General features: G+C 37.5%; 1 protein-coding gene and 1 pseudogene across 6 annotated transcripts in view; one reads left to right on the top strand and one right to left on the bottom strand.

Moving 5' to 3' along the window:
• Positions 1-13,884, top strand: part of CCPG1 (cell cycle progression 1) — an 80,294-nt gene that overhangs the window by 31,404 nt on the left and 35,006 nt on the right. Inside the window, exon 1 of one of the 6 annotated variants that reach the window (XM_037833890.1) lies at positions 6,054-6,115. The exons of the other annotated variants lie outside the window; for them this stretch is intronic. The gene's annotated coding sequence lies outside the window, so the exon portion shown is untranslated. Of the gene's footprint in view, positions 1-6,053; positions 6,116-13,884 lie in introns of those variants that run through there. 6 annotated transcript variants of the gene reach the window in all.
• Positions 1,310-5,676, bottom strand: LOC119532786 (annotated as a pseudogene).

Consider the following 13,884-nt stretch of genomic DNA (forward strand, 5'->3'; position numbering starts at 1 on the left):
TCCTGCAGGAGTAACTAAAACATACAGCTCACCAGTCTGCCATCTTGCCCCGCCTCCTTCAGTTGTGTTTTGATTCATTTAACCCTCACATCCACCCTGGGATACAACCTATGTATCTTTTTAACAAATGGGGAAATTTAGGCATGGAAAAGTTTAGTAAATTGCACCCTCCTGACAGTCTAGTTAGGTGGTGGTACTTGGATTCAGGTCATATCAGCCCCCTTAACCTCCTTACTGGGCTGCTCGATTTCTTTTTCCTCTTATGGCTAATGAGCAGTTTGTGAGGATACACTATTGAGATTGAAAATATCCTGCCCTTCAACAAACTTATCTCTCTAGCTTTAACATTTATTGAGGCTTCTTACCCAAACCATCTATAAAATGATAGAAACTTCCAAACTCCACCCTTTCTTCCACTGCATTACTTTTTTATCTTCATTGGAGTAAATAAAAATAAACCTCCCCACCTCATAATAAAACAACATAGGAAACTGCCATATAAAAATCATAGGACAAATGAAAACTTTAGATCTTTTCCAAAATTCACAATTAATTTAGTTAGTAGGTAAACAATTAAAAATGAATCATAAAAAAAACATGCTTTTTGCCTTAATACTTCTTTGAGCTTAAGAACATTAACAATAATTTACATGCAATACTATGGCCCACTAAATACAATGGGGGATGATTTATTTTATATATACATTTCTGATTCAATATATAAAGACTGGGGAAAGACACTGTTTTGATTCCAGAGCCAACTCACAGAAACTTAAAGAATAACTCTTGAAAAATGCTGGTTTGTATATTAAGAATCATGTTTTTGGCAGGGCAGGGGCAATAACAGTTTTTCCATCAGCTTTAAATATTCAATAGTTTGAAGTCACTAAATTTACAATTAAAAAGGAACAGTTTCCAAAGAAGGCTGGAAGTCCAGTACAGGAGGAAATTTCTGTTATCTCTTCACTTAACTCCACAATGCTCAGCTAAAGAACATTCCACTTGAAAGAACTGTTTTAGTCAATTCTGTTTCAGGAGGGTAGCTCTTTAGGTGTATAGACAACTTTTTCATTGTACTAAATGGAATGAATAGTAATTTGAAAAGTGGGTCGTTCCCCCCACCCCACCCCCCATTTTTAAGCATAAGTCTCCTGACCCATGAAGGAGCAGGCATTGTTGCGGCCTGAGAGCAGAATCTCTTACACACCAGTTTGTGTGCCCTATGAACAGGGATTGTGGAGGGCATGGAGGGGCTTGGTAGTTGGTGGCATCAGAATCGATTGTGGACCTTTTCTACCATTAATTGCAATCATGGAAGTGCCCTTTTCTCGGTGTTGCAATTTCTTTGGAGGCTTTTCATTAAGGTCTTGTTCCTCTGAACACATTTGGGGCACGACGTATTGTCCTCCAGATGTGGGGGTGGAAAATTGCCGGCAGGTAACAAGAAGAGTGCACTCACTGTCCGTTGTTTTTCAGGGACCCAGGCTGGTCCAGCATGAAATTGCAAGTGAACCCAACCATCTGTGTTTGCAGGGAGACTTCTGTGTACCACACACCGCTTGACGCCATAGGCTCTTGTGGCAATTCCCCTGCTTTCATCGTGGGGAAGCATTCATCTGGCTGCAGTTCTTGTCCTGGAGGCCAACACAGCCTCCTGGGTGGAAGTCGTCACCACACTGTATTCAATCCCTCAGGAAGACTAGGTTGGTTCTTCAAAGGCAAATGTTCCCTCCTCAGGGGAGGAGCCACTTCTGGAGGGTGCCCTCAGAAGACATCTTCCTTTTCTCATAATTTTTCAGAGGCATTTTCCCTATTGATTTTCTTTGAGACTGTCAGGATTTTATCCTCCTTACTGTGACAGGAATATCCTTTTGTTCTGGGTAGCATGTTCAAAGAGTCGCTTATACGCTTCTAATTTCTGGCCTTTGGTGCTCAGCTTTAATTGATGGCACCAGGCCCGCAGGATGTCTTGGTGAAACAGGTTGACCGGTGGCAGTTTAGATGGTAATGGAGGTATTGCTATCTGCTTCCAAGGCTTTGGGCTGTTGCATGGTGCATTCTCTTGTGAACAGGAAGTTTTGTCATCTTTCATGGTACTTTTTTTGTTTGGTGCCCTTAGCTGAGGTTCTTGGTAGACCTGATGTGCTTGGTTGGCTGGAAGCCCACTGCTCCTCTTTTCATTTCTCAGATTTATTTTATTTTTTTAATTCAATTTTATTGAGATGGTTCACATACCATACAATCATCCAAAGATCCAAAGTATGCAATTAGTTCCCCACAGTACCATCATAGAGCTGTGCATCCATCACCAAAATTAATTATTGTTTTCAATTTTTAGGACATTTTCATTACTCCAGAAAATAGAAATAAAGACAAAAAAGAAAACTCAAATTCTCCCATACCTCAACCACTCCCCCTCCATTATTGACTTCTAGTTTTGGTATAGTACATTTGTTACTGTTGATGAAAGAATGTTAAAATACTGCTAACTGTGGTTCTTGATTTGCAATAGGTATATTTTTTTCCTATATACCCCTCTATTATTAACTTCTAGTTATAGTGTCATACATTTGTTCTAATTCATGAAAGAGATTTCTAATATTTGTACAGTTAATCACAGATATCCACCACAGGATTCACTGTTTTATGCATTCCCGTAATTTAATATCCAACTTTCCTTCTGGTGACATACGTGACTCTAAGCTTCCCCTTCCTACCACATTCACACACCATTCAGCACTGTTAGTTATTCTCACAATAGCGTGCTACTGTCACCTCTGTCCATTTCCAAACACTTAAGTTCAACCTAGTTAAACATTTTGCTCATAATGAGCAACCGCTCTCCATTCTTTAGCCTCGTTCTGTATCCTGGTAACTTATATTTCATGTCTATGAGTTTACATATTATATTTAGTTAAAATCAGTGAGACAATACAATATTTGTCCTTATGTGTCTGACTTATTTCACTCAATATAGTGCCCTCACGGCTTCTTCATCAACCCATTTTTTTTTAAGATGGTTTTGTTCACCCACCATTTATTCCATCCTAAGTAAACAATTGATGGTTCCCTGTATAATCATGTATTTATGCATTCAACACCATCACCACTAGCTATATAAGGACATCTCCATTTCTTCCATAAAGAAGGAGGAAGAGTCAAAGAAGGTAGAGAGACAAAAGAAAAAGAAAAAGAAAGAAAAAAAATGACAGCTAAAAAGCAACAAAAGGAAAGATAGAATTAAACTAAAGTACAATAAAAGAGTCAGACAACATTAACAATGTTGTGTCCCGTACCCTTCCCTATGTCCCCCTCTCATAGGCATTTAGCTTTGGTATATTTCCTTTGTTACATTAAAGGAAGCATAATACAATGTTTCTGTAAACTATAATTTCTATTTTGCATTGATTGTATTTTTCCCCCAGTACCACCCCATTTTTAATTCATTGCGAGGTTGACATTCATTTGTTCTCCCATATATAAAAACGTATTTGTACATTTTGTCAGAATTGTTGAGCACTCTAGGTTTCACTGAGTTATACAGTCTAGTCTTTATCTTTCCTCTTTCCTTTTGGTGTCTCACATGCTCCTAACCTTCCTCTGTCAACCATGCTCATAGTCATCTTGGTTCAGTGTACTTACATTGTTGTGCTACCATTACCCAAAATTGTTTTCCAGACCTTTCACTCCTGTCTTTTCCTGTCTGTCTGTAGTGCTCCCTTTAATATTTCCTGTAGGGCAGGTATCTTGTTCACAAGCTCTCATTGTCTGTCTGTCAGAGAATATTTTAAACTCTCCCTCATATTTGAAGGCCAGTTTTGCCAGATATAGTATTCTTGCTTGGCAGTTTTTCTCTTTCACTATCTTAAATATTATCACACCACTTCCTTCTTTCCTCCATAGTTTCTACTGAGAAATCTGCATATAGTCTTATCGAGCTTCCTTTGTATGTGATGGATAGCTTTTCTCTTGCTGCTTTCAGGATTCTCTCTTTGCTTTTGACTTTGACAGTCTGTAATTTTATGTCTTTCATAAGAGATGGGAAATTTTCATTGATTATTTCCTCTAGTATTGCTTCTGCCCCTTTTCCCTTCTCTTCTCTTCTGGGACACCCATGGCACGTACATTCATGTGTTTCATGTTGTCATTCAGTTCCCTGAGACGTTGCTCATATTTTCCCATTCTTTTCCCTATCTGTTCTTTTGTGTGTAGGATTTCAGGTATCTTGTTTTCTAGTTCTTGAGTGTTTTCTTCTGCCTCTTGAGCTCTGCTGTTGTATGTCTCCATTGTGTTTTTCATCTTTTGTGTTGTGCCTTTCATTTCCATAGATTCTGCCAGTTTTGTTTTTCAAACTTTCAATTTTTACCTTATGTTCACCCAGTGTTTTCTTTATATCCTTCATCTCTTTTGCCATATCTTCCCTGAACTTGTTGATTTGGTTTTTGAATTGATTTAGCATTTTCTTTCAAAATCTTTATTTGATTGTTTCATTAAAGTGAAACAATATCTCAACTGTATCTTAAATGAGGTGTAAGTTTATTCCTTTGAGTGGGCCATATTTTCGTTTTTCCTAATATATTTTGTACTTTCCTGTTGTCTAGGCATTTGGTTTCCTTGGTTACCCCAATCAGATTTTCCCAGACCAGAATGGGTTCAGGTCTCAGAATGGGGTTATATTCAGTTTCAGGTTTCCCTGAGGGTGTGTCTTAGATTGACAGACTTTCCTGTGAGGCCTCTTGCTGCTGTGCTTTTCCTAACCTGCCCAACAGGTGGTGCGTGTCAGCCTGTCACTGCCTACTGATGTAAAGAGGTGTGGCCCCTTTACTTCTCAGTTTAGGTTGTTTCTGTTTTGACTGTTTTCCCTCCAGGCCCTGGGATATGAGTTCTGAAGGGAAGGCCAGCACTAGAGCTGGTTTCTATCTCCTTCCTCTTAGGGAAGATACACCCCCTAGGGAGTTATCTTCTGCATTTGAATAGCTCCTCTGTCTTTCTGACTTTGTTAATTCCACCCCTGTCTGCGTCAGCGCCCTGGGAACTGAAAATGGCTGAGGCTCCACCGAGCCACTCAGGATGAGAAAGAAAAAAGAGGCAGAATTTCCCCTTTCAGAGCCAGTCCACGGCCCCCCAGTTTCACCCATGGGTCAGAGAGAGCACCTGGTCTTCTGGGCTCCCTTTCCCGGGGCACAGGCGTTTTCTGGCTATTTAAGGTTGTTTCTAAAAGCCTCTATGTTTTTCCTTCTTTTTTTTAATTAAATTTTTTTTTTCTTTCAGCCCCACTTCCTCTCCACTGGGAGCGACCTCAGGGTACTTTGCTGCTTTTTAGGAGTTTGTCTGTCTTGGTAGCTTGTATTCAGCAGTCCATATTTGTTAATTAAAACCTCAGTTGGAGCTGGGCTGAGCTATAATCGCTCTCTCTGGGAAGGCTGTTTTCTCCTACTGCGAGGTTTTGCAACTCAGTCTGCCATGGTGGGGAGGGGGTTCCCGGCGCAGTTCTGCAGCTTTTACTTACAGGTTTTATGCTGTGATCTCAGCCATTCCACCCAATCCAGCTTGGTGTACGATGTGTGGACAGTCACGGTTATCCCCCAGCAGCTGTTCCAGGTTATTTACTAGTTGTTCCTGGTTGTCTATTAGTTGCTCCAGGGGTATAACTAATTCCACACCTCTCTTCCCCATCTCTCCTCAGGTTTATTTTTTAGGAGAAACGTGGCATGGGCAGCATGTGAAGGGGCAATTAGAGTGGAATTGACTCTGGAGGCAGAGACCAGTTAGAAAACTGTTACTGTAATAGGAGTGGTGTTAGGCTCTGGAAGAGGGACTAGATAGAAGAGTTAGACTGCCTGGATTTTGGATCTAGGTGAAGGAGGTCTTTAATTATTCTAATTCCCAGATTATTTTTGACCTCAGTGATTAAGATATCAGAAAGAGGAGGAACAGCAGGAAGATGATTTCAGTTTTGTAGATGTTGTGTTTGAAATGCTGAGAAACCTACATGTTGACATCTAGAAAGCAATTGAAAATATAGGACTGAAGATTTGCGTAAAGAAACTGTCCTGAAGGAAAAAAAGGAAGCATGCATCTAGAAAAGGGAACTTCAAGTTACTGTCTTCACAAGGTACTTAGTGCTATAACTTTGTACAGTCTTTTACCTTTGGAACTTTCTCATAGATTCTGCTTATTTGTATATTATTAGTAAAGCCTTTAAAATGCCTAAAACCGTTATGCATTTACCTATGATCAAAATAATGGTAGAGGAACCTCATGAATCTTTCCAGAATTTTGAGTTCCTTGAGGAACAGTTTAGATTTGTGTCAATAACTTTATTTTCACCCAGAAATCTTTTTACTTTTCTTCTTAACTGACTGCATATTATGTGTGAAACACTATGTTGTGAGTTGGGAGTACATAATAGGTGGGTAAATAAGCAATTACAGCATGGCACTTCTAATTTAAGTATTAAGATTAGGGAAAATGCTCGTCTTTGGGCATGGGGTCAGGGAATGGTTCACAAAGGAAGTGATCCATTAGTTGAGATATGAAGGATGGGCACTGGAGTTTGGAGTTGAGGTAAGGCTGCTGGGGAACTGATGAGAGAATATGTAAAGTCCCAAACTTAAGAGAAAACCAAGTCTAATTTTAGGGGAATTGAATAGAGGAGTAGGAGATTTTAATTTCCCTGATCAGTCCTTCACCCCACAGGTCTAAAGCCCTTTAGTTGCTTCCCCATCTTAATATATATGCTTTTAAAAATTCAAATCTGATCATGGGTGTTCTAGGCTAAAATTCTTTGTACGCTAGACTGATGCCAGATTGTCTTTCTTAGAACTTTCACATTCTTTAATATTTTTCTGCCTTTGCTGTTTTCTTTTTCTTTTAAAAATTTTGTAGTGGTAACTTGTATAAAATACAGCATTTCTCATTTTAATCACTTTCAAGTATACAATTCATGGTGTTAATTACATTCACAGTGTTGTGCTATCATCACCACCATCAATTACCAAAATGTTTCTATCACTCCAAACTCTGCCTTTGTTCTTACTATTTCTCACTGTGTAATGCTTTTCCCTTTCCTTCTTGGGGAATCCTTTTAATGTGTTCAGATATTCTGATTTTTTTTTTTTCTCAGAATCAGAAAGCTTTCTCTTTATGTAATATCTCTCAATTTTTAAATTTTGACAACTAATTCAATTTAAAAACATGCTGTGGAGTTTGCAACCTCATTTATAAAGCCTCCTTTGATCATTCCCCATTCCTTCTGCAGATTTAATTGTTCAGTCTTTCTGTACTTTGTGTTAATGTGTAATCTCAAATTGTTAAAAAAAAACCACATAATGGTCATACAAAGGACAGTGAGCATATATCAAAAAGTATTTTTTAATCTCATGTGAACCATCTGAATTATATGAAGCTGGTTTAATGAGATATTGGGATATATATAGTCTGTTTAATAAGGAATGCTAAGGTAAGATTGCTAAGTTAAGACAGAATTGGTTAATATTCTGTGTTTTCAAACTATATGTAATCTCCGGGATAAACTTCTTTACTAGACAGAAAAAATTTTGTTTTATTCTAACAGTTTTCTGTATATTTACTTTTAAATCAGTTGAGCTCTAATCAATTGTAAATGGTAAATCAGTCAATGAGATGACCTCAGCTGGAATTATTAGGAAATGCTCTAACATGACATTAAAAATCACATAATTATCTTTGTCTTATTTCAAATTTTGAGTGATTTATCTGAAAACATGCTGATTTTCATATAGTTAAGGTAGTGACTAAGTACCTCTTTATATCTTATTTTTATTTTTGAAATATTAATTTACTATTAATATTCTTTTCTGTAATGTATTCTCAGAGTTGAAGAATCACTAATGGATGATTCAGATCTATATTTTTACCCTGTTTTCCTCATTTCAGAACTGGTTCCATTAATTGTCTTCAGTAGAGTTCTCTTAGAACACCAGCCATCAGCTTGGATCTAATGTGTTCATCACAGCATATATGCAATAATAGATGCATTTTTAAGATTTAGATGTATAAAACAAAGTAAGACACCATTTTTTTTAATGAGCTTCATTTTTTTTTATATGCCTCAATAAATAAATTTTATTTAATAATTATACAATAAATTAATTAAAATATATGGAGAGATAGATTAACAAAACAAATGTGGCAAAATATTAATAATTGGTGAATCTGGGTAAAGAATATACAGAAGTTCTTTGTACAATTCTTACAAGCTTTCTGTAAATTTGAGATTATTTCAGCATAAAAACTAGAAACATCAATTTTTAAATATTGAACTTATTTTGCTATTATCCAAACAACAAATTTTATTATAACACATTTTTTTTTTAATTTTCTTATGATGATTTTTTTTAATCATCATTTTATTGAGATATATTCACATACCACGCAGTCATACAAAACAAATTGTACTTTCGATTGTTCACAGTACCATTACATAGTTGTACATTCATCACCTAAATCAATCCCTGACACCTTCATTAGCACACACACAAAAATAACAAGAATAATAATTAGAGTGAAAAAGAGCAATTGAAGTAAAAAAGAACACTGGGTACCTTTGTCTGTTTGTTTCCTTCCCCTATTTTTCTACTCATCCATCCATAAACTAGACAAAGTGGAGTTTGGTCCTTATGGCATTCCCAATCCCACTGTCACCCCTCATAAGCTACATTTTTATACAACTGTCTTCGAGATTCATGGGTTCTGGGTTGTAGTTTAATAGTTTCAGGTATCCACCCCCAGCTACCCCAATTCTTTAGAACCTAAAAAAGGTTGTCTAAAGTGTGCGTAAGAGTGCCCACCAGAGTGATTTCTTGGCTCGTTTTGGAATCTCTCTGCCACTGAAGCTTATTTCATTTCCTTTCACATCCCCCTTTTGGTCAAGAAGATGTTCTCCATCCCACGATGCCGGGTCTGCATTCCTCCCCGGGAGTCATATTCCACGTTGCCAGGGAGATTCACTTCCCTGGGTGTCTGATCCCACGTAGGGGGGAGGGCAGTGATTTCACCTTTCAAGTTGGCTTAGCCAGAGAGAGAGGGCCACATCTGAGCAACAAAGAGGCATTCAGGAGGAGACTCTTAGGCACAAATACAGGGAGGCCTAGCCTCTCCTTTGCAGCAACCGTCTTCCCAAGGGTAAAACTTATGGTAGAGGGCTCAACCCATCAAACCACCAGTCCCCTATGTCTGTGGTCATGTTAGCAACCATGGAGGTGGGGTAGGCGAATACCCCTGCATTCTCCACAGGCTCCTCAAGGGGGCACTACATCTTTTTTTTTTTTTTCCTTGTTTGTCTTTTTTCTTTTTTTCTTTTTTTTAACTTTCCCTTCTTTTTTAAATCAACTGTATGAAAAAAAAGTTAAAAAGAAAACAAACATACAATAAAAGAACATTTCAAAGAGACCATAACAAGGGAGGAAGAAAAAGACAACTAACCTAAGATAACTGCTTAACTTCCAACATGTTCCTACTTTACCCCAAGAAAGTTACATAATATAGCAACATTTCAGTGAACTTGTTCCTACTACATCCATCAGAAATTAACAGACCATAGTCATTTCTGGGCATCCCCAGAACGTTAAATAGCTTATCTGTTCTTCTTGGATTATTGTTCCCCATTCCTTAATTGCTCTCTACTGCTAGTTCCCCTACATTCTACATTATAAACCATTTGTTTTACATTTTTCAAAGTTCACATTAGTGGTAGCATATAATATTTCTCTTTTTGTGCCTGGCTTATTTCGCTCAGCATTATGTCTTCAAGGTTCATCCATGTTGTCATATGTTTCACCAGATCGTTCCTTCTTACTGCCGCGTAGTATTCCATCGTATGTATATACCACATTTTATTTATCCACTCATCTGTTGAAGGACATTTGGGTTGTTTCCATCTCTTGGCAATTGTGAATAATGCTGCTATGAACATTGGCGTGCAGATATCTGTTCGTGTCACTGCTTTCCGATCTTCCGGGTATATACCGAGAAGTGCAGTCGCTGGATCGAATGGTAGCTCTATATCTAGTTTTCTAAGGAACCGCCAGACTGACTTCCAGAGTGGCTGAACCATTATACAGTCCCACCAACAATGAATAAGAGTTCCAATTTCTCCACATCCCCTCCAGCATTTGTAGTTTCCTGTTTGTTTAATGGCAGCCATTCTAACCGGTGTTAGATGGTATCTCATTGTGGTCTTAATTTGCATCTCTCTAATAGCTAGTGAAGCTGAACATTTTTTCATATGTTTCTTGGCCATTTGTATTTCCTCTTCAGAGAACTGTCTTTTCATATCTTTTGCCCATTTTATAATTGGGCTGTCTGTACTATTGTCATTGAGTTGTAGGATTTCTTTGTATATGCAAGATATCAGTCTTTTGTCAGATACATGGTTTCCAAAAATTTTTTCCCATTGAGTTGGCTGCCTCTTTACCTTTTTGAGAAATTCCTTTGAGGTACAGAAACTTCTAAGCTTGAGGAGTTCCCATTTATCTATTTTCTCTTTTGTTGCTTGTGCTTTGGGTGTAAAGTCTAGGAAGTGGCCTCCTAATACAAGGTCTTGAAGATGTTTTCCTACATTATCTTCTAGGAGTTTTATGGTACTTTCTTTTATATTGAGATCTTTGGTCCATTTTGAGTTAATTTTTGTGTAGGGGGTGAGGTAGGGGTCCTCTTTCATTCTTTTGGATATGGATATCCAACTCTCCCAGCCCCATTTGTTGAAAAGACCATTATGGCTGAGTTCGGTGACTTTGGGGGCCTTATCAAAGATCAGTCGGCCATAGATCTGAGGGTCTATCTCTGAATTCTCAATTAGATTCCATTGATCTATATGTTTATCTTTGTGCCAGTACCATGCTGTTTTGGCAACTGTGGCTTTATAATAAGCTTCAAAGTCAGGGAGTGTAAGTCCTCCCACTTCGTTTTTCTTTTTTAGAGTGTCTTTAGCAATTCGAGGCATCTTCCCTTTCCAAATAAATTTGATAACTAGCTTTTCCAAGTCTGCAAAGTAGGTTGTTGGAATTTTGATTGGGATTGCATTGAATCTGTAGATGAGTTTGGGTAGAATTGACATCTTAATGACATTTAGCCTTCCTATCCATGAACATGGAATATTTCCATCTTTTAAGGTCCCCTTCTATTTCTTTTAGTAGAGTTATGTAGTTTTCTTTGTATAGGTCTTTTACATCTTTGGTTAAGTTTATTCCTAGGTACTTGATTTTTTTAGTTGCTATTGAAAATGGTATCTTTTTCTTGAGTGTCTCTTCAGTTTGTTCATTTCTAGCATATAGAAACATTACTGACTTATGTGCATTAACCTTGTATCCCGTTACTTTGCTAAATTTGTTTATTAGCTCTAGTAGCTGTATCGTCGATTTCTCAGGGTTTTCTAGATATAAGATCATATCATCTGCAAACAATGAGAGTTTTACTTCTTCTTTTCCAATTTGGATGCCTTTTATTTCTTTGTCTTGCCGGATTGCCCTGGCTAGCACTTCCAGCACAATGTTGAATAACAGTGGTGACAGCGGGCATCCTTGTCTTGTTCCTGATCTTAGAGGGAAGGCTTTCAGTCTCTCACCATTGAGTACTATGCTGGCTGTGGGTTTTTCATATATGCTCTTTATCATGTTGAGGAAGTTTCCTTCCATTCCTACCTTTTGAAGTGTTTTTATCAAAAAGGGATGTTGGATTTTGTCAAATGCTTTTTCAGCATCTATTGAGATGATCAATTGATTTTTCCCTTTCGAGTTTTTAATGTGTTGTAATACATTGATTGTTTTTCTTATGTTGAACCATCCTTGCATGCCTGGAATGAACCCCACAAGGTCATGGTGTATGATTTTTTAATGTGTCTTTGGATTCGATTTGCAAGTATTTTGTTGAGGATTTTTGCATCTATATTCATTAGGGAGATTGGCCGGTAGTTTTCCTTTTTTGTAGCATCTTTGCCTGGTTTTGGTATTAGATTGATGTTAGCTTCATAAAATGAGTTAGGTAGTGTTCCATTTTTTTCAATGTTTTGAAAGAGTTTGAGTAAGATTGGTGTCAGTTCTTTCTGGAAAGTTTGGTAGAATTCCCCTGTGAAGCCATCTGGCCCTGGGCATTTATTTGTGGGAAGATTTTTGATGACTGATTGGATCTCTTTGCTTGGGATGGGTTGGTTGAGGTCTTCTATTTCTTCTCTGGTCAGTCTAGGTTGTTCATATGTTTCCAGGAAATTGTCCATTTCTTCTACATTATCCAGTTTGTTGCCATACAGTTGTTCATAATATCCTTTTATAATTTTTTTAATTTCTTCAGGATCTGCAGTTATGTCACCTTTTTCATTCATTATTTTGTTTATATGGGTCTTGTCTCTTTTTGATTTTGTCAGTCTAGCTAGGGGCTTGTCAATCTTGTTGATCTTCTCAAAGAACCAACTTTTGGTGATATTTATCCTCTCTGTTGTTTTTTTGTTCTCTATGTCATTTATTTCTGCTTTAATCCTTGTTATTTCTTTTCTTGTACTTGGTTTAGGATTGGTTTGCTCTTCATTTTCTAGGTTCTTCAGTTGATCCATTAGTTCTTTGATTTTGGCTCTTTCTTCCTTTTTAATATATGCGTTTAGTGCTATAAATTTCCCCCTTAGCACTGCTTTTGCTGCATCCCATAGGTTTTGGTATGTTGTGTTCTCATTTTCATTCGTCTCTATATATTTAGCAATTTCTCTTGCTATTTCTTCGTTAACCCACTGATTGTTTAGGAGTGTGTTGTTTAACCTCCAGGTATTTGTGAATTTTCTAAGTCTCTGATGGTTATTGACTTCTAATTGTATTCCATTGTGGTCAGAGAATGTGCTTTGAATAATTTCAATCTTTTTAAATTTATTGAGGCTTGTTTTATGTCCCAGCATATGATCTATTCTGGAGAAAGTTCCGTGAGCACTAGAAAAGTATGTGTATCCTGGTGATTTGGGATGTAATGTCCTGTAGATGTCTGTTAAATCTAATTCATTTATCAGATTGTTTAGGTTTTCAATTTCCTTATTGGTCTTCTGTCTGGTTGATCTATCTATAGGAGAGAGTGATGTGTTGAAGTCTCCCACAATTATTGTGGAAACATCAATTGCTTCCTTTAGTTTTGCCAGTGTTTCTCTCATGTATTTTGTGGCACCTTGATTGGGTGCATAGACATTTACGATTGTTATTTCTTCTTGCTGAATTGCCCCTTTTATTAGTATGTAGTGGCCTTCTTTGTCTCTCAGAACATCCCTGCATTTGAAGTCTATTTTATCTGAGATTAATATTGCTACACCTGCTTTCTTTTGGCTGTAGCTTGCATGAAATATTTTTTTCCATCCTTTCACTTTCAGTTTCTTTGTGTCCCTGTGTCTAAGATGAGTCTCTTGTATGCACCATATTGATGGTTCATTTTTTTTGATCCATTCTGCGAATCTATATCTTTTAATTGGGGAGTTTAATCCATTTACATTCAACGTTAAAACCGTGAAGGCATTTCTTGAATCGGCCATCTTATCCTTTGGTTTATGTTTGCCATATTTTTCCCTCTCTCTATTAATATCCTTTATTGTACCCATACCGAATCTCTTTAGTACTGAACCTTTCTCCAAGTCTCTCTGTCCTGTCTTTGTTTCTCTGTCTGTAGGGCTCCCTTTAGTATCTCCAGTAGGGCAGGTCTCTTGTTAGCAAATTCTCTCAGCATTTCTTTGTCTGTGAAAAATTTAAGCTCTCCCTCAAATTTGAAGGAGAGCTTTGCTGGATAAAGTATTCTTGGCTGGAAATTCCTCTCACTCAGAATTTTAAATATATCGTGCCACTGCCTTCTCGCCTCCATGGTGGCTGCTGAGTAGTCACTACT

The sequence above is a fragment of the Choloepus didactylus genome, chromosome 4 (assembly GCF_015220235.1).
Source record: "Choloepus didactylus isolate mChoDid1 chromosome 4, mChoDid1.pri, whole genome shotgun sequence".
Taxonomy (NCBI): domain Eukaryota; kingdom Metazoa; phylum Chordata; class Mammalia; order Pilosa; family Megalonychidae; genus Choloepus; species Choloepus didactylus.